Raw genomic sequence first — 23361 nt, forward strand, 5'->3', positions numbered from 1 at the left:
CTCCCTTATGAATTCTTTCTCCTTATACTGAAATAGGTCTTTTGGGAGTTTGTTATTAGCATTTCTGGAATTTGTACGAGCTGTGGATATCTGAAACGCCAAACGACAATTTTGAACGGCAGTGCCCCTGGAAGATGTCCTTGATTTTCTGATCTCTGCTTGGCAACGAAGAGCGCGGTAACTCTATCGTTAGATGGTAGTGAAACAGACTCCGAGCAGCGGACTCGTGGCAATGTAGACGTAAAATTAGGTGTATCTGTCTTTAGTAAAATGATTTGTGTTTCGATATTATGAGACAGAGCAGAAAGATTCGATTAGTGATTTATAAAGAACAATATGTAAGGATATTAAAGAAAACATATAAAGAGGAATAAAGATAACATTTTTTATTTAACGGCACTGGAGTTTCGCATAGTTAGGATCATTTGCTGAATGAGACATCCATATAAGGGAAAACTAGATTTTTCACTAAACATTGAGTAATTTTCACTGCAAGGTATTTTCAACGTTTATTAATGATTTGTGAGAGGAAGAGTTTGATATCAATGTTAATGGGTGTTGTACAATAAAATTCATACAATTATCACAGGGCCACAGAAAATGTTTTTTGGAAAACTTTTTTTTAATTTGACAGCTGATCTTTGTAGATTTTTATGAGCTGAATCCAAATCTAGCCTTATCTTGCTTGTATCACCCATAGTTTTCGAGCAATATACTTTTTATTATACAGTATAAAAATCCTGTGCTGTATGGTAAACGGGGAATCTAATGAAACTTCGTTACAACATATGCATGGTTTGTATTTAGAGTAAGCTACTTAAAATAATGATACGTGTAAATAGAGGTTTCTCTTTTTTCTTTGAAGCTTCTTGTGTAGCTTATTCTACGATGAAACGCTTGCTGAACTTCTCGGTGAAGTGACCAACAGTAGTTCCCCATCATGGTGGTGTCCCAGCGGCCTTCAGACGCAGATTGCACTGTGTAGACGTGCGTGTCGATACAGGGAGTTAAACAGACGTAGTCTATCGGAAGATTTCCCGTGACGGCAAACACACGGCAGCCTGTACCGTGTGCTCATGCTCAGGCTGTGTACTCTGCTCGTATAACTTGCTCCCCCCGCCCCCCCCCCCCCCCTCCAGACCTGTAGTCTGTCTCTCCACGGGCGAGCATGACAGGCGCGCCGTCCTCCGCGCTGGGCCAGTGCTCACACGTCTCTGCAGTCCGCCGCACGCACACACGTCGCGCTGTTGCCTAATATATTAAAGAAGTTTCCCGGCAGTAGTGCTCGCTGCCAGAATACGTCTTCCTCGCCTGCCGGATCCGAAGTTGAGCTGCGTCGCTGAATTCTCAAGCAAGCACTCTTCCTCTAGGTGGCTTTCCTCGCCTCACACTGAGAATGTCTTGAGCCAGACACTCACCTGCGTATGTTTAAGATCTCTGAAACACTACGATGACAAATACAAAAAATCAATGATTGCACAAAAATCATTCAGCGCCATAATCATTTTAATTGAATCACATACCGACAATATAGGAAAATACCATAAAGTAATAGAAACACTATTTTGCCACGTTTCACAAAAAATTTATTTTCGTAAACCAAGGTGTCAGGTTGGACCCTTTAATCTTTGACAAGTATTTGTTTGGGTGTCATCTTTGGGATCCAATGTAAACTAGAAAACAAGCTTATAGTCCAAAACCTGAGTTTATAGTCCGAAATCTAGGTCGTACGAAAAATAAAGTTCGTTGGAACGACACAAGAAAGCGTTTCGTGTAGATTATACAATACACAAAGTTTCACCAATTGTTTCAAATACAAATAGGAGAGTATACTTTTCCACCACAGCAGTAAAAGCTCATTTGCCAATCAGATCCGCAGATGATGGAGAAATTGAAGAAACGTATGATGAGATTAAAGAAATTATGAAGATAGTTAAAGGATGTGATGGGGAACTGGAACCCGTTGGTGCGAAAACAAAGAGAAGAAAAAATTGTAGGTCAATATGAGCTCGGGGAAAGGAATGAAAGAGGAATCCGCCTGGCAAGAGTTTGCACAGAGCATAATTGAATCATTGCTAACACTTCGTTTAAGAATAATAAAAGAAGATTGTATTTGGGGCAGAGACCTGGAGATATCGGGACATTTCAGAATGATTATACAATGATAAGACAGTGATTTACGAACCAGCTTTTAATCTGTAAGGTATTTTCAGGGGCAAATGTGGTCCCTGACGACAATTTATTGGTGATTAACTGTAGATTAAAACTGAAGAAACTGCTAAAAGGTAGTAATTTAAGGAAATGGGATCTACATAAACTGGGAAAACCATAATTTGTAGAGTTTCAGAGAGAATGGTAGGGAACGATTACAAAAACAGGGGAAATGAATACAGTTGAAGAAGAATGGGTAGCTCTGAGAGATTAAATAGTGAAGGCAGCTGAAGATCAAGTAGGGAAAAAGACGAGGGCTTGTAGAAATCATTGGGTAACACAAGATATACTGAACCTAATTTATGAAAGGAGAAAATTTAAAAATGCAGTAAACGAAACGGGAGAAAGGGAACATAATTATATAAAAAATAAGATTTACAGGAAGTGCAAAATGGTTCAGCAGGAACGGCTGGAAGATGAATGTAAGGATCTAGAAGCATATATCACTAGGGTAAAGATAGATGCGCTTACTGGAAAATGAAAGAGACCGGTGCAGAAATGATAATCACCTGTATGAATATCAAGAGTTCACATGGAAAACAAGTCTTAAGCAAAAAAGGGAAAGCAGAAAGATGGAAGGAGTGTACAGATGGTGTATAGAAGGGACTTATACTTGAGGGCAGTATTACAGGAAACGGAAGAGGAATAGGTGAAGATGAAATATTGTGCGAAGATTTTGACAGAGCACAGAAATACCTAAGTTGGAGTAAGTCTCCAGGATGAGTCGATGTTCCGTTAGAATTGATGGCAGCCCTGGGTGAGCCAGCCATGAAAGAACTATTCCATCTAGTGAGATCATATATGATACAATCGAAATACCATCAGACTTCAAGAAGAATATAATAATTCCAATTCCAAGGAAAGCAGGTTATTTCAGTTGACAGGTCACATATGTGAAAATTACAGAACTATCAGTTGAATAAGTCACGGTTACAAAATACTAACACGAGTTCAGGAAAGACTTGTAGGAGCCGACCTCGAGGAAGATCAGTTTGAATTCTGGAGAAATGTATGAACACATGAGGCAATACTGACCCTATGACTTTTCATAGAAGACAGGTTAAGGAAACGCAAACTTAGTTTATAACACTTGTGGACTTATAGAAATCTTTTAACATTGTTGACTGGAATACTCTCTTTAAAATTCTGAAGGTGTCAGGGGTAATACACAGGTAGCGGAAGGATATTTACAATTTGCACACAAACAAGATGGCAGTTATATGACTCGTAGGGCACGGAAGGGGAGCAGTAGTTAAGAACTGAGCCAGAGAGGGTTGTCGTGTATCAACGATATTATTGAATCTGCATATCGAACAAGAAGTAATGGAAAGAAAAGAAACATTTTGAGTCGGAATTGAAGTCCAGGGAGAAGAAATAAAAACTTTGAGGTTTGCTGATGACACAGTAATTCTGTCACAGACAGCAAAGAGTTTGGAAGAACCGTTAAACGGCATGGACAGTGTTTTGAAAGGATATTAGATAAACATCAACAATAACAAAACGAGGATAATGGAATACAGGGGAATTAAATCAGGTCATGCTGAAGGAATTAGATTGTGAAATGAGACACTTAAAGCAGGCCGAACCGCACTACAATCCTCTACAATCCTTGGTTTGATGTTGGGCGGCGGTGAGGTGAGTGGACTGCAGTAGCATGTTGTGGGGTTGTGTACCACTAGGGGCTACAGTACAGGCGAGGACTCTCCGTCGTTTCTAGGTCCCCTGTTCAATACATATACCTACATAAGTCATATATACATACACGACAACAAATGCGTTTCTGAAAAACGGAAATTCGTTAATTCGGATATGGACTGAAGAGCCACCAGGGTAGCCGAGAGCGTTAATACGCTGCTTCCTGGACTCGGATGTGTGCGCTGGTCACAGATTGAACCCACCCTGCAGATAATGACGAGGGCCGGTATGGCGGCCAGCCTGGATGTAGTATTCAGGTGGTTTTCCACATCCGCTAGGTGAATACAGTGCTGGTCTACACATTCCGTCTCAATTACACGACTCACAGACATTTGCAGACGTTCACAGACAGCTAGCTAACATTACTTACGTTCCGGGGGGGGGGGGGGGGGGGGGTTCGGGGTGGTGGCAGGAAGGGCATCCGGCCACCCTCTTTCACTAACATTGCCAAATCTGTAATAATACGGGCGACCCTGCGTTGAGTCGGGGCAAGGCATCAAGAAAGGAAGACAGAGTGGACTGGGGCGCCAGGAAGTCTTTTCAAAATGGTTCAAACGGCTCTAAGCACTATGTGACTTAACATCTGTGGTCATCAGTCACCTAGAATTAGAACTAATTAAACCTCACTAAACTAAGGAGATCACAAACATCCGTGCCCGAGGCAGGATAAGAACCTGCGACCGTAGCAAAAGCGCAGTTCCAGACTGAAGCGCCTAGAACCGCTCGGCCCCAAGGGGCCGGCAGGAAGACTTTTCTGAAAGTGTTTGCGTGGAGTGTACCCATGTACGTAAGTGTAACATCGACGATAAACAGCTTAGACATGAAGAGAGAAGAAGTTTCTGAAATATGGTGCTATAGAAGAATGCTGGAGACTAGATGGGTAGGTCGCGAAGCTAATGAGGGAGTACTGAACAGAACTGGGGAGAAAAGATATTGCTATCACAAACTGGCTAGAAGAGGGGATCGGTTGGTAGGACGCATTCTAAGACAGAAAATCATCACCAGTTTAGTGCTATAAAGGAGCGTGTGGGGGGGGGGGGGGGGGGGTAAAAACCGTGGAGATGAATACAGTGGTCAGACGCAAGAGGATATAGGTAGTGCTAGGTACTATGAGAAGAAGAGGATTGCAGTTTGATATTCTTCAATTACTTCTGAATGCTTGTGGTGTATTACCAACGCTTCACACGAAAATATTTTTTTTTCCTTTCCGTACTCTGCATCTACGATACTTGACAAGTCCATGGTGCCATTTGCTAGCCGGTCATGTAACTTTGTAAAAGGTATAAAATTATTGCGTTGTAAATTACTGTATTTAAATGCCATTTCATATACATTGACAGAAAAGGAATCGCAACACTGAAAAACAGTAGTGTGACATAAACGGAAGTTGGTAAGCGTGTTTCTTCATCAGAAAGATGTCCATTCAAATTTGTCACCACTAGGAGGCCGAAAACCAGGTTTACTTTAAATACACGCTGTAGCGGTCTAGGACGTTAGTTACCTTTAAGTCTGGACATGGTGAGTTGACGTTAGCCAAGAATCCCTTATGGAAACAAATATGTAATTATCTGCACCTCACTGAATTTGAACGAGATCATTTCATGGGGATACAAGTAGCTGGTCGCTAATTCTGTGATATTGCAGGAATATGTGAAAGTAGCCACTACACATGATTAGTGGTAGCAGAGGTCAGGTAACAAGACTGGGCTCCGGACGACAACGTCGCACTACCTAGACTTAAGACCGTCTTGTTTGGCTTATGATTCTGGTTCATTGTACTTTATCTGCAGCAGCATTCTGAGCAGCGGTTGGCATCACAATGACACAGTGAACTGTTACAAATCGGTTGTATGTTTGTATGTATGTATGGGGACCAAGTGATGACAGGAAGGCTTCGTCCCCGGTTCGGCCTCCTGTGGACCCCCCCCCCCCCCCCTGGGAATGATTTATTACAGACGAGTGTAACCCCGATGGTCGCGTGGTAGTGTAATTAAGGTGTACACGTACATGGAGACAGTGTTTGCACAGCCATCGGTGACATAGTGTAACTGAGGCGGAATAAGGCGAACCAGCCCCATTCGCCGAGGCAGATGGAAAACCGCCTTAAAAACCATCCACAGCCAGGCCGGCACATCGGACGTTGACACTAATCCACCGGCCAAATTCATGCCAGGAACCGGCATGCCTTCCCGCTCGGGAAGCAGTGCGTTAGATTGCATGGCTAGACGGGAGGGCTGTTACAAATCGGTTACTTCAAGGGCAGCTACGAGCCAAATGTCATGTAGAACGCATTCCACCGAAGCCAAACCACAAAGTGGCTCTGAGCACTATGCAACTTAACATCTGAGGTCATCAGTCGCCTAGAACTTAGAACTAATTAAACCTAACTAACCTAAGGACATCACAGACATCCATGCCCTACGCAGGATTCGGACCGGCGACTGTAGCGTTGGCTCGGTACCAGACTGTAGCGCCCAAACCACAGTCTGTGGTGTCAAGGCAAGAGCTCAGTGGAGTGCTGGGAGGAGGTCTGCTGTGTTTACTGAAGAAAGCTGGTTTTATGTCGGTGCCAGCGATGTCCGTGTGTTGGTTAGAAGAAGGCCAGTTGATGGCCAGCAACCAACCTGTCTATGTGCTAGACACACTGGGCTAGCGCCTGGAGTTATGGACAGAGGTGTGATTCCGAGTGCTCTCGTGGTTAACCTAGCATATTGACTGCGTAATCCTATGTCAGTATGGTAATTCGACCAGTCATACTGCCATTCATGAGCAACATTGTTCCCAAACGTGCTCTACAGAGTTTCTAAATGTTGCCTAGGCCTGCTCTATCACCAAATCTGTCTCAAATCGAGCATATACGGGACATCACCAAACGAAAACTCCAGTGCCATCCACGAAGACCATTACCCATCCCCTCAAACAACACATCGAAGACAAACGAGAACGCATGTCAAAAACAATCCACTCAATTTATCGTCTTCTCGAAAAGTAAAGAAATGTACCATAGAACTAAACTTAACATCCATAGAGCAATAGTCCAACCTATGATGCTCTACGGCTGCTCGTTGTGGGGCATAACCAGCAAATCCAACTGAAAAGCATTAGAGACTCTACAAAATAGATGCTTCAATCTCATCGCCCCATGGTGGACCAGTACAAATCAAATCCATGCAGAACTCAACATGTCGACAGTAGACATCCAGATCAACGCCACCGCAAGAAGACTCTTTGAAAAAGTAGAACGGGTCAGACCTGCCCGACAACCCCTCCGAGAATTGGTAACAGTTGAACCAGCCCAGTGGCATAAAGTACGTGTTCCTTCATACACCTTACAGTACGATTAAAGAACAATCTACAATACCAGAACATGCTACGGACAAGGCGCAACAACATAGTGAATATCTAAATACCAAGATTGTGGGCCTCAATGACCGACGAAACCATGCCCAAAGGCTCCCAAACGCAAAACACGGTCCCCCATTTTTCAAATAAATGGCGTGCCCAATAAGCTACCCTACCCCTCACACTTGAGGGACCAACCACCTCTGGAGGTAGAGCCCTGGTCATCGCACAACACAAAAAAAGTCCCTGTATTGACCGACCAAGTCCATCGGGCGAAGAACTGAATTACACATACTGACATCTAGCACCTGTGTAACATAATGCATCGACAGTTCCATGCTTGCATTCTACATTCTGGTGATTACAATGGTTATCAATGTACCAGCAGTTCACATTACAATTGCTTATCTCTCGCTTACATTAATGTACGATCATGCAATGTTAATCACTTAAATATATTACCAAGATGTATTCCCGAAATTTAGTTCCTCTATATTAATTATTTTTGGTTTTATGATTTTTTTAGTCATTGTACATGCAGAAATACAGAATATAGAATGTTAATAACGCTTGTTAAATCTTAAAAGTTTTTAGAGTTATCACACAAAAAGTTCGGAGACATTGTTTTTAGGCATTTACTCGTATTTTAATGAATAGACTGTTTAAAGTTACCCTATTACTTGTATATGGTTACTTGTACCGATGCGTTTTCAATCTTGCATCGCCTTTCGCAGTACAGTGGCTCATTTGCCACACAGTCAAATAGTTGTGATACACTCTGTGCAACTGAAGACATATGAGATCACGATAGGTCAGCTTGTTCAACAATTTCTCTGTAATGTTCCTGCTAAATAGTAAATATGAATAAATGGTTCAAGTGGTTCAAATGGCTCTGAGCATTATGTGACATAACGTCTAGGGTCATCAGTCCCCTACAACGTAGAACTACTGAAACCTAACTAACCTAAGGACATCACACACATACATGCCCGAGGCAGGATTCGAACCTGCGACCGTAGCGGTCGCGCAGTTCCAGACTGTAGCCCCTAGAACCGCTTGGCCACCCCGGCCAGCATGAATAAATGGCCGATGATTTATAAAAGACCACCGCTCTACGCGGAATAATCTAAAACATTTCATTACTGGCATCAGGCCTGAACACTGCATTGTATAGAATAACAAGGCGCCTATAGGAACAAAAATATCATACATCAATACGTGGTAAACGGAAATGCTGTGGGCAAATAGATAAGACGCCTCTATGGATAGCTAGCACTTGGTTCAACAATCATAAAAGAAGGTTGTATACATGCCAGAATCCTGAGATACTAGAAGGTATCAGATAGATTTTATAATGGTAACACTGAGATTTAGGAACCAAGTTTTAAATTGTAAGACATTTCCAGGGGCAGATGTAGAATTTGATACACAATCTTATGGTTACGAACTGTAGATTAAAACTGAAGAAACTGCAAAAAGGTGGGAATTTAAAGAGATGGGACCTGGATAAACTGACTAAATCAGAGGTTGTACAGTTTCGGGGAGAGCATAAGGGAACAAATGACAGGAAAGGGTAACAAAAAAAAATATCAAGTAGTTAAAAAGACAAGGCCTAGTAGAAATCCTTGGGTAACAGAAGAAATATTGAGTTTAATTGATGAATGGAAATAGCATAAAAACGCAGTACATGAACCAGACAAAAAGGAATACAAACGTCTCAAAAATGAGATTGACAGGAGGTGCAAAATGTCTAAGCAGGGATGGTTAGAGGACAAATGTAAGGATGTAGAGGCTTATCTCACTAGGGGTAAGATAGATACTGACTACAGGAAAATTAAAGAGGCCTTTGGAGAAAAGAGAGCCACTTGTATCAATGTCAAGAGCTCAGGTGGAGGCCCAGTTGTAAGCAATGAAGGGAAAGCAGAAAGGTGGAAGGAGTATATAGAGGGTCTATACATGGGTGATTTACTTGGGGACAATATTATGGCAATTGAAGAATATGTAGATGAAGATGAAGTAGGAGACACGATACTGCGTGAAGAGTTTGACAGAGCACTGACAGACCTGAGTCGAAACGAGGCCCTGGGAGTAGACAACATTCCATTGGAACTACTGACAGCCTTGGAAGAGCCAGTCCTGACAAAACTCTACCATCTGGTGAGCCAGATGTATGAGACAGGCAAAATACCCTCAGACTTCAAGAAGAATGTAATAATTCCAATCCCATAGAAAACAGGTGTTGACAGATGTGAAAACTACCGAACTATCAGTTTAATAAGTCATGGCTGCAAAATACTAACGCGAATGAACACGTGAGGCAGTACTGACCCTACGACTTACCTTAGAAGCTGCATTAAGGAAAGGCAAACCAACGTTTATAACATTTGTAGACTTAGAGAAAGCTTTCGACAATGTTGACTGGAATACTCTCTTTCAAATTCTAAAGATTGCATAGGTAAAATAAGTGGAGCGAAAGGCTACTTACTATTTGTACGGAAACCAGAGGGCAGTTATAAGAGTCGAGGGGCATTAAAGGGAAGCAGCTATTGGGAAGGGAGTGAGACAGGGTTGTAGCCTCTCCCCGATGTTATTCAATCTGTATATTGAGCAAGCAGTCAAGGAAACAAACAAAAACATTCGGAGTAGGTATTACAATCCATGGAGAAGAAATAAAAATGTTGAGGTTCGCCGATAACATTGTAATTCTGTCAGGACAGCAAAGGACTTGGAAAAGTAGTAGAACGGAGTGGACAGGGTCTTGAAAGGAGGATATAAGATGAACATCAACAAAAGGAAAACGAGGATACTGGAATGTAGCCGAATTAAGTCGGATGACGCTGAGGGACTCAGATTAGGAAATGAGACACTTAAAGTAGTAAAGAAGTTTTGCTATTTGGGGAGCAAAATAACTGATGATGGTCGAAGTAGAGAAGATATAAAATGTACACTGGCAATGGCAACGAAAGCGTTTCTGAAGAAGAGAAATTTGTTAACGTTGAGTATAGATTTAAATGTAAGGAAGTCGTTTCTCAAAGTATTTGTATGGAGTGCAGCCATGTATGGAAGTGAAACATGGACAATAAATAGTTTGGACAAGAAGAGCTTAGAAGCTTTCGAAATGTGGTGCTACAGAAGAATGCTGAAGATTAGATGGGTAGATCACATAAATAATGAGGTGGTATTGAATAGAATTGGGGAGAAGGGGAGCTTGTGGCACAACTTGACAAGAAGAAGGGACCGGTTGGTAGGACATGTTCTGAGGCATCAAGCGATCACACATGTAGCATTGGAGGGCAACGTGGAGGGTAAAAATCGTAGAGGGAGACCAAGACATGAATACACTAAGCAGATTCAGAAAGATGTAGGTTGCAGTAAGTACGGGGAGATGAAGTAGCTTGCACAGGATAGAGTAGCATGGAGAGCTGCATCAAACCAGTCTCAGGACTGAAGACAACAACAAGTGGAGATAAAATTGGCTAATTCCCCTAAATAATTGAAGATGTCAGATCGTGCACATGAGTTCTAACAGGAATCGGTTAACATTACGCTGCAAGATAATCATTCAATTTTAAAAGCCGGAAATTCAACTAGGTACCTAGGATTACAGTTACGAACAAACTAAAAATATCACTCAGGAAATATTGAGACGAGGGTGAACCAAATACTGAGTTTTATTGACAGAACACTTACAAGATGCAACAGTTGTACTAAAGAGACTTCCTACACTAGGCTTTCAGTCCTCTTTCGGAGTACCGCTGCGCCGTGTGGGATCCTTTTCAGATAGGATTAAAGGAGTACATCGAGAAACTTTAAAGCGGAGCAGTTTGTTTTGTTTTATCCGGAAATAAGAGAGAGAGTATCACGGTGATGACACAGGCCTTGGGTACGACATCAGTAAAGAACAGACGTTTCTCGTTGCGGCAGGATCTTCTCATTAAATTTCGATCGCCGAGTTTCTCTTCCGAATGTGAAAATATTTTGTTGACGCAGACCTATATATGGAGAAACGATTATCACACACATGGTGTTCGAGAATGTAATAAAAAGTTATTATGAAGATGATTCGATGAACCCTCTTCCAACCATTTAAGTGTGATTTGGAGAGTAACCATGAAGGTGTAGACATAGAAATACAGCCTATTATTATCTCGAAGTCCTGGTCCTATTCAGTTGCGATCCTTCTACTCAGAACTAGTAAAAACGATTTTTGTGGTAAGAATTATTTGTTACAGCATTAGTGCTGTAACCGTTAGGCCCGTATACTTTATTCTTACACATTCATAACAGAAGTAAAGTATCACGTCCTCGGGTGATGGATACCAGACCAAAACAATTTCCAGGAAACGAAAGGCAATTATATGGATGACGAAATAAGGAAGCAGCAGTAAACCATGCAAACCTTCGTTTACAGACCAGTACCTTGACTAATCCTTATTTCTTTCATGAATTTATATACTGGAAACAATCAGGCGTGTCAAAGGGGTTATACTACGATAATAAAACGTTTTTACTCAAAACAAAATTGGTAAGGTCAAACGGTAATCTACATGTTAGTCATTGAAATACCACATTGTCCCAAAAACGTGTAGGAACGAATCTATACCATATATTACCAAGACATAAAATCTCTGTCCGAAATACGTACGTTCCAAAAATACTGCTGCAAAACTGCCATTATTCAATCTCTCTGTATCTCATACTTAAATATACGTAATTAATGCTCATAATTGTAGAAATAAATTGTAAATATATAGCGTATCTTAAATTTTTTTGCCTTCCGTTATATGGATGAAACTTGTAATAGAATTTAGGTGAGATATGCTTGTAAATTGTGGAACCAAAAGGTAAATTTTCTTTCTGTTCAATACCTTATATATGAGATTGCCGTATGGACGTCGTAATAATAAGTATTCCCGTTTTAGGAAAACAATTGAAGGAGCAGAAAGTAGGGAAGTCTCTAGATCCTGATGGAATCCCAGTTCGGTTTCACAAAAAAGTATTCTACACCACTGGCCCCTTACGAAGCTTCCCGAATCTCTCGTCAAGCGCCAAGCCCGATGCGAATGGACAAAAGTGCAGATGGTTCCTGCATTTAGGAGAACTAAGGAACGGACCCGCAAAATTATAAGTCAATATCTGATTGCCGCAGAATCGTTGAACACATTCTCGTTCTGAATAGAATACATTTCCATTAGAGGGGAAAGTTTCTGTCCACAAATCAGTAATGTTTAACATAACATCACTCGTGCGAAACTCAGCTTATCCTTTTCTCACATGAAATCGTGTGAAACATGGGCGAAGGGCAACAGGCGGATTCCATACACATAGATTTCCGTAAGCATTTGACACTTTGCCTCACTGCCGACTGTTAACGTATTTAGAAGCATACCGAATAGGTCTCCAGGTATGTGAGTGGCTCGAAGATTACTTATGCAACAGAGCCCAGTATAATGTCCTCGACAGAGAATATTCATGAGAGACAAGGGTGTCGTTAGACGTTTGCTAGGGAAGTGCTATAGGAGCGCTGTTAATTTCTCTCTCTCTGTCTCTCTCTCTCTCCCTCTCTCTCTCTCTCTCTCTCTCTCTCTCTTTCTCTCTCTCTCTCTCTATAAATATATATTGGATCTCTCGGACAGCGTAAGCAGCAGTCTCCAGCTGTTAACTGCTGCTGCTGTTGGTTTATGGTGGGAAAGTGCCGTCGTTGAGTGACTGTAGGAGGATAGAAGATACCTACTTCGTGTGATGAATGGCGCTTAGGTCTAAACGTAGAAAACTGTAAGTTAATGCAGGTGAGTAGGAGAAAAAGTCGACACTGTTCGAGTACAGCTTTAGTAGAGTGTTGCTTGACGCAGTCACGTCAATTGAACATCTAGGCTCAACTTTGCAAAACAATAAAATACGGTATAAGCATGTAATGATTGTAGTAGGGAAGGCGATCGGTCGATTTCAGTGTACTGGGAGAATTATAGGAAAGTGTGGATCTTCTGTAATAGAGACCACATGTCAGATATTAGACTGTTGACTAGCGTTCGGGTCTCTGGGATTCGCAACACGTCTGATTAAAGAAAACATCGGAGCAGTTCAGAGGCGGTCTGCTAGATTTGTTACCGGTAGGTTCGAATAAGTACGGAGGTTTTTCGGGAACTCATACGGCAATCCTCTTTCCGTGGAGCGCTGTTGAGGAAATTTAGAGAACCGGCATTTGAGGCTGACTGCAGAACGATTCTACTGTCGCCAACCTAAACTTCGCGTGAGGTCCATTTCTTCCCTCGCTCAACTTGAGAGTGGAGCACGAAAGGAAATGACTTGTAGTGGTATTGGGTACTCTCCGCCACACGTCGTATGGTGGCTTGTGGAGTTTGTATAAGTAGATGTAATGAGAAAGAGATTTATATGTACAAATAATAAACAAAATGTTCCATAATTCGAATGAGATTTATTCATGGACCTTCCCCAGCCATCTTCACCAAATACGTGTAGGAGTTGATTCTTGTTGTGAATGTTATGGAGTGAAAGTAGGAGATGTCGATACCATTTTTCTTCGAACGTAAACTGTATGAAAACCAGAAAATTGATTTCATACAATAGCTAATCGATGCCATCAAACCAATACCCCCTAATGTAGTTCAGTCTCCTTCATCAAAATGATGCATAAATCTTGAAGCCAATTATGAGATTTTTACATAAATCCAGTCTATCCCATATTTAAAGCTTACGAAACTCCTTAAACAATGAAAGTAACCAAAAAAGCTTATGTCATTAGAAGCTACGTTTACCGCTGTTGTCATATAAAAGTTCGTGTAAATTGACATGTACACAGAACAGGGAAGTTCGGTTACGTTTGATTCACTAATAGCTATCGAGGTGAGCAAATATGTTCATAGTGCATGGAGTCACAGATATCAAAAAAAAATTAAGTAATTTGAGTTTATTGCAGAAATATAGCTTGTCCTGAACCGAAATACAAATCTCATGTAACTTAAATTGGTAATTAGACGAAGACATTCAAGACAAACAGTCAGTTATCGACCTCGTACAAGTACTCCAAATACTGCAAATGAAATTCAAAAATTGTTCAAATGGCGCTGAGCACTATGGGACTTAACTTCTATGGTCATCAGTCCCTAGAACGTAGAACTACTTAAACCTAACTAACCTAAGGACATCTCACAACACCCAGTTATCACGAGGCAGAGACAATCCCTGACCCCGCTGGGAATCGAACCCGGGAACCCGGAAATGAAATTCAGTTTTCACTAATAATCCGACCACAGACTCTATGAACCCTATATCTATCGGTAGCTGCAGTTGCACGTTGTCCTTTAAAAGCGTGCAATCATTCCTTCTAAAGTTAAAAACGGACTTATTCGAGTGGTAATTTTTTGAATAAATAGCTCCTCAGCCACCACCAACTATTCAAAGTGATCGTACTGCCATTACTAGTTATGACATTTTACATTAATCGTCACGAAATGAATCTCCTGGCTGATAAACTGTTTCCGATCTGATGTATACACAGTTCCTTCTACACCTAGAAGTCAGAATCATAAATGTCGTAGACCACTTTCATATCAGGAACTAATTGTTCATGAATTAATGTTTAGTGTTTTATTGACGTTAATAGTCCACACATTGTACAGGGTTATTCAGCTGCCCCTAACCTATCCTCATTGTTGTATCTGTCCTTCAGGAATCACACTTGAGATTTCCATATTCTCTCCCTCGCTGCGCCCAAACTACTGGTCCTGTAGAAAAAAATTAACAGGACAGTTTTGCGAACACAATAAACGTAGTTTCTTTGCAGACAAAAGGTGGCAAGAGCCACTGTTGTTGCTTTTCCCTGATTAAATAAAACCCCACAAAAATATCATTGAATATTTTTAAGTGTTTGGCACTTCGTAGTTGAACATGCAGTGTATTATATGCACATGTAAACTTTATATATTTGGGGGTCAGTAACTCAATCAATGAAAACGGAACACTTTACAGGTTCGCGTTATGCTCTGTCTGTATTTCCATTTATTAAGACCTCTTTTTCTCAGAAACGGGCAAAGATACCAAAATGAAATTTATGTCAAATACAATGGTGTGTGGTCCATTGGCGGCGAAAATTCTTTTGCTTATATGTAAATGAAATCAAAAGCTACTGCAATGGATCGCGCATATTTTGATATCCGGAAACTCACTTACCAAAATTCATATATGGTTCCCCCAGTTCACCAAGAATCATGAAAATTTGTGAAGAAGCAAGGTTTTGCAATAACAGTAACGGTAAAGATGCGATAATCGTTAATTACTAATTATATCATACAAACGCATATTTTTTGCCATTTCTTGTCCGTCTGTCTGTCTGTTGAGACCCTTGTTCTGAGGAACAGGTAGAAGTATCAAGTTTGAATTTATGTCAAATACTGAACTCTATAGTACCTCGGCGGTGTAAAAAACCTAAGCTTCTAAGTCAATGAAGTCAAATTATAGGCCCATTTAGTCCATATATTTCGATGCAAACTCACTCATCAAAATCAATGGATGGACTATGTATAGGATATAGATTCATATTCTCACTATTCATCAAAGAATATCAGTCACACGGTAAGAACATATTACTGTGGCAAGTAAATGTGATGAATAGTGATAGTGGGCGAGATGCCGCGTACGCCTCTCACAGAAGTGAAAGCAACGAATAAATGCGTGTGAACTATGTTGCAACGAAGGGAATCAAGAGTTAAAACTTCCAAAACAGAACGCAAGAGACATAACATGTGGTACCTGTGTTGGACAAATAGGAGGTACGTAGTCTGGAGGTCCCTTAGTTCACGTTACCGATGAAAACGGACATTACGCCTCAACATATCCACAACTATGAATACAGCGAAAAGACATGTCAATGACCAGAAGGTCAGTTCGTAGTTTTCTGAAATAAAGGTGCTGAATGGCGATTTGATCCTGAGCCTCCCTTTTGCAGTGTAACACGCCGACCACACGATGGTCATTAACTCGACATTCGTTCGATGCTACACATATTAAAGCTGGACCGTTCACTGTTTCTATTTTGCTTTTTTTCACAGCTCAGTACGCCTTCATGCTTGAGCTGTGTTCAGTTTTGGACGGATTGTCCAATGGGCTTACTCAACACTAAATCTTAGGGGATTACTGTGGGGACTTTCCCTTATCAGAAGCACTTCACATGCAAATGTCCAAGTTTCTGCATATTGTGTTTCCCCTCTCTAGACATCTGGCTGATTATTTCATGACTTTGGGTATAAATCAGATTCGCGGATGTATTTTCATAAGGTAGCGACCGGTACCGGTGGCGTCCCATCAGTGAAGATAAAAGATTTTCTAAAACATCCCCCTCGCAACTTTTGGTACACCATGCATTAAGATAAGCTCCTCCCCCGCATCCGCATGTCGTTATGGCATGACTTACTAATTGTCTGAGTAGCGTTATTAACTCTTCAAGCTTCAGTCGTTCTTCGTCTATGTCTCTGCTACGCTATAAAATAAATATATCAGATGTTCGTCGACTCTTTGCGTCTTCAGTCTTTTATACACCCTTATAGTGTGAGTACATAGCAAGTAAATATTCGTCAGCAGACTAAAGCATTAACTCCTCACAAATGCTATTCAATGCTGAGCTACTCTGCTACCGTGCTAGCTTTTTAGTATATATCGTCTCTGGAAAATGGGGAGTTCTCTAGTTCGGTGGATACATTTGATGTTTATACATACACTGAAACTCCAAAGGTGGGGCATGCGTATTCACATGCAGAGATGTGTAAACAGGCGCTGCGGTCGGCAATGCCTATACTGGGTGTTACAAAAAGGTACGGCCAAACTTTCAGGAAACATTCCTCACACACAAATAAAGAAAAGATGTTATGTGGACACGGGTCCGGAAACGTTTACCTTCCATGTTAGAGCTCATTTTAGTTTCATCAGTATGTACTGTACTTCCTCGATTCGCCTCCAGTTGGCCCAATTGAAGGAAAGTAATGTCGACTTCGGTGCTTGCGTTGACATGCGACTCATTGCTCTATAGTACTAGCATCAATCACATCAGTAAGTAGTATCAACAGGTTAGTTTTCATCACGAACGTGGTTTTGCAGTCAGTGCAATGTTTACAATTGCGGAGATGGCAGATGCCCATTTGATGTATGGATTAGCATGGGGCAATAGCCGTGGCGCGGTACGTTTGTATCGAGACAGATTTCCAGAACGAAGGTGTCCCGACAGGAAGACGTTCGAAGGAATTGATCGGCGTCTTAGGGAGCACGGAACGTTTGGGCAGGCATAGTTGGTGATGTCTTGATTGGGCCCCATGTTCTTCCACACACTCTCAATGGAGCACGTTATCATGATTTAATACGGGATACTCTACCTGTGCTGCTAGAACATGTGCCTTTACAAGTATGACACAACATGTGGTTCATGCACGATGGAGCTCCTGCACATTTCAGTCGAAGTGTTCGTACTCTTCTCAACAACAGATTCGGTGACCGATGGATTGGTAGAGGCGGACCAATTCCATGGCCTCCACCCTCTCCTGACCTCAACCCTCTTTCATTTATGGGGTTTATTTGAAAGCTCTTGTCTACGCAACCCTGGTACCAAATGTAGAGACTCTTCGTGCTCGTATTGTGGACGGCTGTGATACAATACGCCATTCTCCAGGGCTGCATCAGCGCATCAGGGATTCCACGCGACGGAGGGTGGATGCATGGGTCCCCGCTAACGGAGAACATTTTGAACATTTCCTGTAACAAAGAGTTTGAAGTGGTGCTTTCTGTTGTTGTGTGTTTCCATTCCATGATTAATGTGATTTGAAGAGTAGTAATGAAATGAGCTCTAACATGGAAAGTAAGCGTTTCCGGACACATTGTCCACATAACATATTTTCTTTCTTTGTGTGTGAGGAATGTTTCCTGAAAGTTTGGCCGTACCTTTTTGTAACACCCTGTGTAAGACAAGTGGCTGGCGTAGTTGTTAGATCGGTACTGCTGCTACAATGGCAGGCTATCAGGGTCTAAGTGTTACGGCTTAAAGTCAAGCGCCGACAAGCCAGCTGGGAACGAGAGAGCTGAGAGGGCAGTGAAGAAGACGTCAGCCAACTGCACGCTGACAGACCCCTCTCCAGGACGACAATGCGAGAGCAGCGGCCTCTATACAAAGAGAACATTAGCGCCGTACCCGACTGGCTCCGATCAGATCTACGAGAATATTCAAGACCAGCGACCGGAATAGAAATCATAGGTCACTACTTTGCTCGTAAATTCTATGTAGCTCGAACTTAGAATTGTTATACTGAAGAACATCGATGATTTCGTGGGTCGCCCTTTGCTTGCGACGTTTCTGTGTTATTGTCAGAGTTAAGTATTGTGACTGTTCATTTCGTAATAAAATTCATTAATACGATTTGTATGAATGTCGTCTAGCGATTCGAGAAGGCGGGCTTCCAAGAGCCCACATATCTGACGTCAAGGCAGGATTCAACATTTGGCGACAAGTTCGACGGATCCCAGAGCTACAACCCAGTGCCTGGACACCACACAGACTCTGTTTTTTATCGTTTTTTTTTGTTTTGCTTTCGCGTTAATTCGTCATTGTCTTTTCTTTGCAGATGTGTGTTTACTTGCTTTAATTGTGTCTTTTATAATGTTCTTACTAATCAGTGTCGTGAGGTGGGGGTTGCAGAAATTTTCTTTGCTTGCGTGCTTATTTTTCTTACTTGTCTTGTCTGTTTGCTGCATTTGCCTCTTCCGAAATGGGCAACCCACCTCTCCCACCCCTTGCTCAGGCGCCTCAGTTGCAAGCGATACATGCAATGCAGCCATCAGAGATGTTTCAGTTTCAGACCCAGCAAATTTCCACGCTGCTAAACACGTTACAGCAGCTACTAGCCAACGCTGGGAGTTCAATGGTACAAGCAATACCTGTAGCCCCGAGTGCCTTACCGCCTTTTCGTCAGTTTAATGGACAACGAGAGGAATCGCTCGAGTGGTTGCAACAGTTTGAAGCCCACGTAAATGCTCACAACGTACCAGGTACTGTGAAACTATACTACTTTTTGTCAGCGGTAGGATGTGCAGTGTTTCGCGTCATTCAGAAATTGTCCCCTAACGCAACTCCCAGTGTACTTTCCTATGAGCGGGTTGTAGATTCGCTAACTTACTAATGAGACTAACACGTGAATGTGTTAGCAGCTAGGTATCAGTTCTTTAATTGGAGGAAAAGGCCAGAACGAACCTACAGCCTGTGGGTGACAGATTTCCAGGGTATGGCGAGCAAACCCAAGTTCAAATGTGTTGGTGCTGCTTTATATTAAGATGTTATATTGCTTGATGCTATAGTGTACAGTGTAAGTGATGTGAAACTTCGCGAACAAATTTTGAAACACTCCGATCCATCTTTTCTTCACGTAGGGCAACTTCTAGATCAGTACGATTCAGGTGCCGTGTCAGCAGATCAATTTGGGTAGCCACCAGTTTGTTGGGTTGAGTCGTGCCTTGCTTACAACGGGACGAGTAGCTAGCAGCAGCTTGCGCGCTCCACGCCATGTAAACAGTTTTCCACGCTGCGTAAACAGCTCTCTAAACAGGCGGATGGAATTAAGTCGTGCCCTCGGTGTTATTCACGCCAACACTGTCCTTCCTTACAAGCACATTGTTGCGCTTGTGGCAAGATAGGTCACGTCCAATTCGTACGTTTCCAATGGACAAACGTACGCATTCTGCCCATTCACAAAAATCTAGTCACAGGACCCATATAATCAATGAAATGTATTCAAAGCCTGCTGCAGGCATTAGCAAAACCAGGAAGAGCACAGTTTCTTCAGTGCTACGCCGGTCCAACACCCTTTTGTACATTTGTATATTAATGTAAAACGTATGAAATTTAAGTAGGACATTGCTGCCTCTGTTATACTGCTGAATCGTAACACATATGAAGTTCTAGGCTCCTCACGTCTGTCTAAAACTAGCACACACCAGACGGCCTATAATGGAAAAGACATTCCCGTTCTTGGAAAGTGTACTTTGTCTGCTCGCACACGCGAACGGTTACTTTGCCTGTGCTACAGTCTACAGTCAGGGCCTTTATTCATTTGATTTGGCTTTAAAATTCAGAACAATGTGTTGTCAGTGACTGCATGCAGTGCAAACGACAGTGTATCTGGCTTGCTGAGAGAATTCCCTAAACTCTTTTCTGAAGCTGTAGGGAAGGTTTAAAATTTTGTTGCACATATTACTAGCAGAGGCAATGCTCAGTCAAACTTTTGCCGCTCCAGAACTCTGCTCGTTGCATTACGGGACAAAGTCGCTGCTAAACTTAAAGAATTGCAAGATAGCAGAGCTATTGCGCCCATGCAAGCTAGTGAATCGGGAGGGCCACTGGTTTAGCTCCCCTAACATTCAGGTCGCATTCGCCTCTCCGTTGACTTTAAGTCTACAGTGAACCCACAAACTGTGATTGATACTTATCCACCGCCACGTTCAGAGGATCTCATGGACAAATTAGGATCGCTACTTTTCAGAAATTGATTTCCGAGACATATCTTCAAATACCACCAAATGAAAAATCTCAAAACGTATGTGTTGTGAACATCCATTTGGGCTTGTTTAAAAATTTGCGTTTACCTTTTGGCAGTGTTTCCGCACCCGCCATTTTCCAACGGTATTTGGAATAGCTGACTGCTTAAGTACCAAACTGTTCAAACTATTTGGACAATACTGTGGCTGCAGGTCGTACGCCTGAAGAAGATATGGGAAATCAGCGTGCGTTGTTTCGCGTGTTATCTGATGCAGGGGTAAAGTGTACACCCGAAAAGTGTGATTTTTTAAAACCAGTGTTGCAGCATTTTGGTCATTTGACAAAGTCAAGGTGTCCATCCACTTTACTCTCATTTGTTTGCGATACAGGACCTGCCAGTTACTCGCAGTGTCACAGAATTGCAGTCAGTTTTAGGGGAAATGAACTGTCACATACGGATCATATCGCACAGCACTCCTTTTTCATGCCACAGGTTATCCATCGGGAACATCCCGACCGCCGTGTTATCCTCAGCTGAGGATGCGGATAGGAGGGGTGTGTGGTCAGCACACCACTCTCCCGGTGGTTTTGATGGTTTTCTATTACCGGAGCCGCTACTATTCGGTCGAGTAGCTACTCAGTTGGCATCACGACGCCCAATGCACCCCGGAAAAAGGCTACAGCGCATGACTGCTCGGTTGGTCACCCATCCAAGTGCCGGTCACACCCGACAGTGCTTAACTACAGTGCTCTGACGGGAAGCATTGTATCCACTGCGGCAAGGCCGTTCCTGGTTCATACCGAATGCTGCACGAATCGCAGCTCCATTGCATTGCTTGCGTCGCAGGTACTTTCCCTTTGTTTGGACAGATGAGTACCAAGAAGCTTTTTCAAAATTTAAAGATGCATTGCTCAGTGATCGATGCTTGGTTCACTTTGATCCTGAAAAACCAGTTGACGCTTCTTCTTACGGAATCGGTGCAGGGCTTCACATAGATTTTGTGATAAAGACAAGCCTATTGCTTTCGCATCAAAAGTGTTGTCCCAAGCTCAATGTAACTATTCACAAATTCAAAAAGAGGCTTGGGGTGTTGTGTACGGTATCAACAAATTCCAAAATTATTTGTATGGCACAAATGGATTTGATCGTATGGCATTTTTGGACGGGAGGCCCCATTGAGGGGAGTTCGGCCGCCGTATTGCAAGGCCTTTTTAGTTGACTTGCGAGTCAGTGATGATGAAATGATAATGAAGGACACACAACAAACACTCTCATGCCGGGAATCGAACCCAGACCCCTTGCGTGGTAGGCGGTGACGCTATCTCTACGCTACGGAGGCGGACTGTATTGCAGAAAATTCTACTTAGTAACGGATCACAAGTCATTGCACTCCTTGTCTCATCCGAGAAGCCACTTCCTGTCCGAACTGCCCAAAAATTGCAAACATGGGCTTTTTTGTTGTCTCATCACAAGTACCAGATTGTGTATCGTCAGACAGCTCAACAAGTTAATGCGGACGCACCTTCAGGTCTTCCTTTGGCCCTGATACAGACTTTGACGCTTCTGCTGCATCTTGTTGTCACGTCGATGCTCACAATTCTGAATTGATTCAATCCTTTCTTCTGAACCCTAAAAAAAAATTTCACAGTCACTGAAAATGATTCATATTCGAACGTTTTGCTAAAATACATTCGTACATCTTGGCCTCACTCAATGCACAGCATAAAGAACTCTGTCGTGCCCCCAAACTTTGTACCTCGGCATAGCCTCTCTGTATAGAAAGGTGCAATTCTTCTTCAAAAAGACAGTGGACAGTCACTTTTGTTGATCCCCAGAGCCTTGCAAGAAGAAATGTTGCAGTTACTTCACCAAGGCCACTAGGGGATTGTTCGTACGAAACAGTTCGCGCGTCGACACTGTACTTATCAGGATACGGACACCCGAATAGAACAGGTAACGTCACAATGTCAAGTATGTGCGAAAATCAGTCTACTCCACCACAAAAATTCTCAGTTTAGCCTCAGTCGCAGTCAATACGACAACGTGTGCGCTTATACTTAGCTGGACCTTTTTGGAACACTCGTTGGTTGATTGTGGTAGACTCTTATAGCAAGGTTGGAGGTTGGCAGCCCTGGCGTCGGCTACGAGCGCTTTTCGCTTGCTGTGATACGAGTTAAGTAATTTAGCTGGTAATTAAATTATTTTTTTGTACATTCTACAGTATTTACGTGCATTACCGTCAGATAGACTGGATAAATTGAAGGATTCAGTTTTATTAGCTTCTGAAAAGGAAAAGCGAAGTTTCTGCTTTGGACATTTTCGAGTGTACGCTGATGTTTGTTTACATTCTTAACTGACGCTAATACGCGGGATTATCAATTAAGTCAGTTCAAATGTTCAAATGTGTCTGAAACCGTATGGGACTTAATTGCTAAGGTCATCAGTCCCTAAGCTTACACACTACTTAACCTAAATTATCATAATGACAAACACACACACACCCATGGCCGAAGGAAGACTCGAACGGCCGCCGGGACCAGCCGCTCAGTCCGTGACTGCCGCGCGTTACACCGCTAGGCTAACC

Source organism: Schistocerca gregaria, chromosome 7 (assembly GCF_023897955.1).
Source record: "Schistocerca gregaria isolate iqSchGreg1 chromosome 7, iqSchGreg1.2, whole genome shotgun sequence".
In the NCBI taxonomy this organism is placed as follows: domain Eukaryota; kingdom Metazoa; phylum Arthropoda; class Insecta; order Orthoptera; family Acrididae; genus Schistocerca; species Schistocerca gregaria.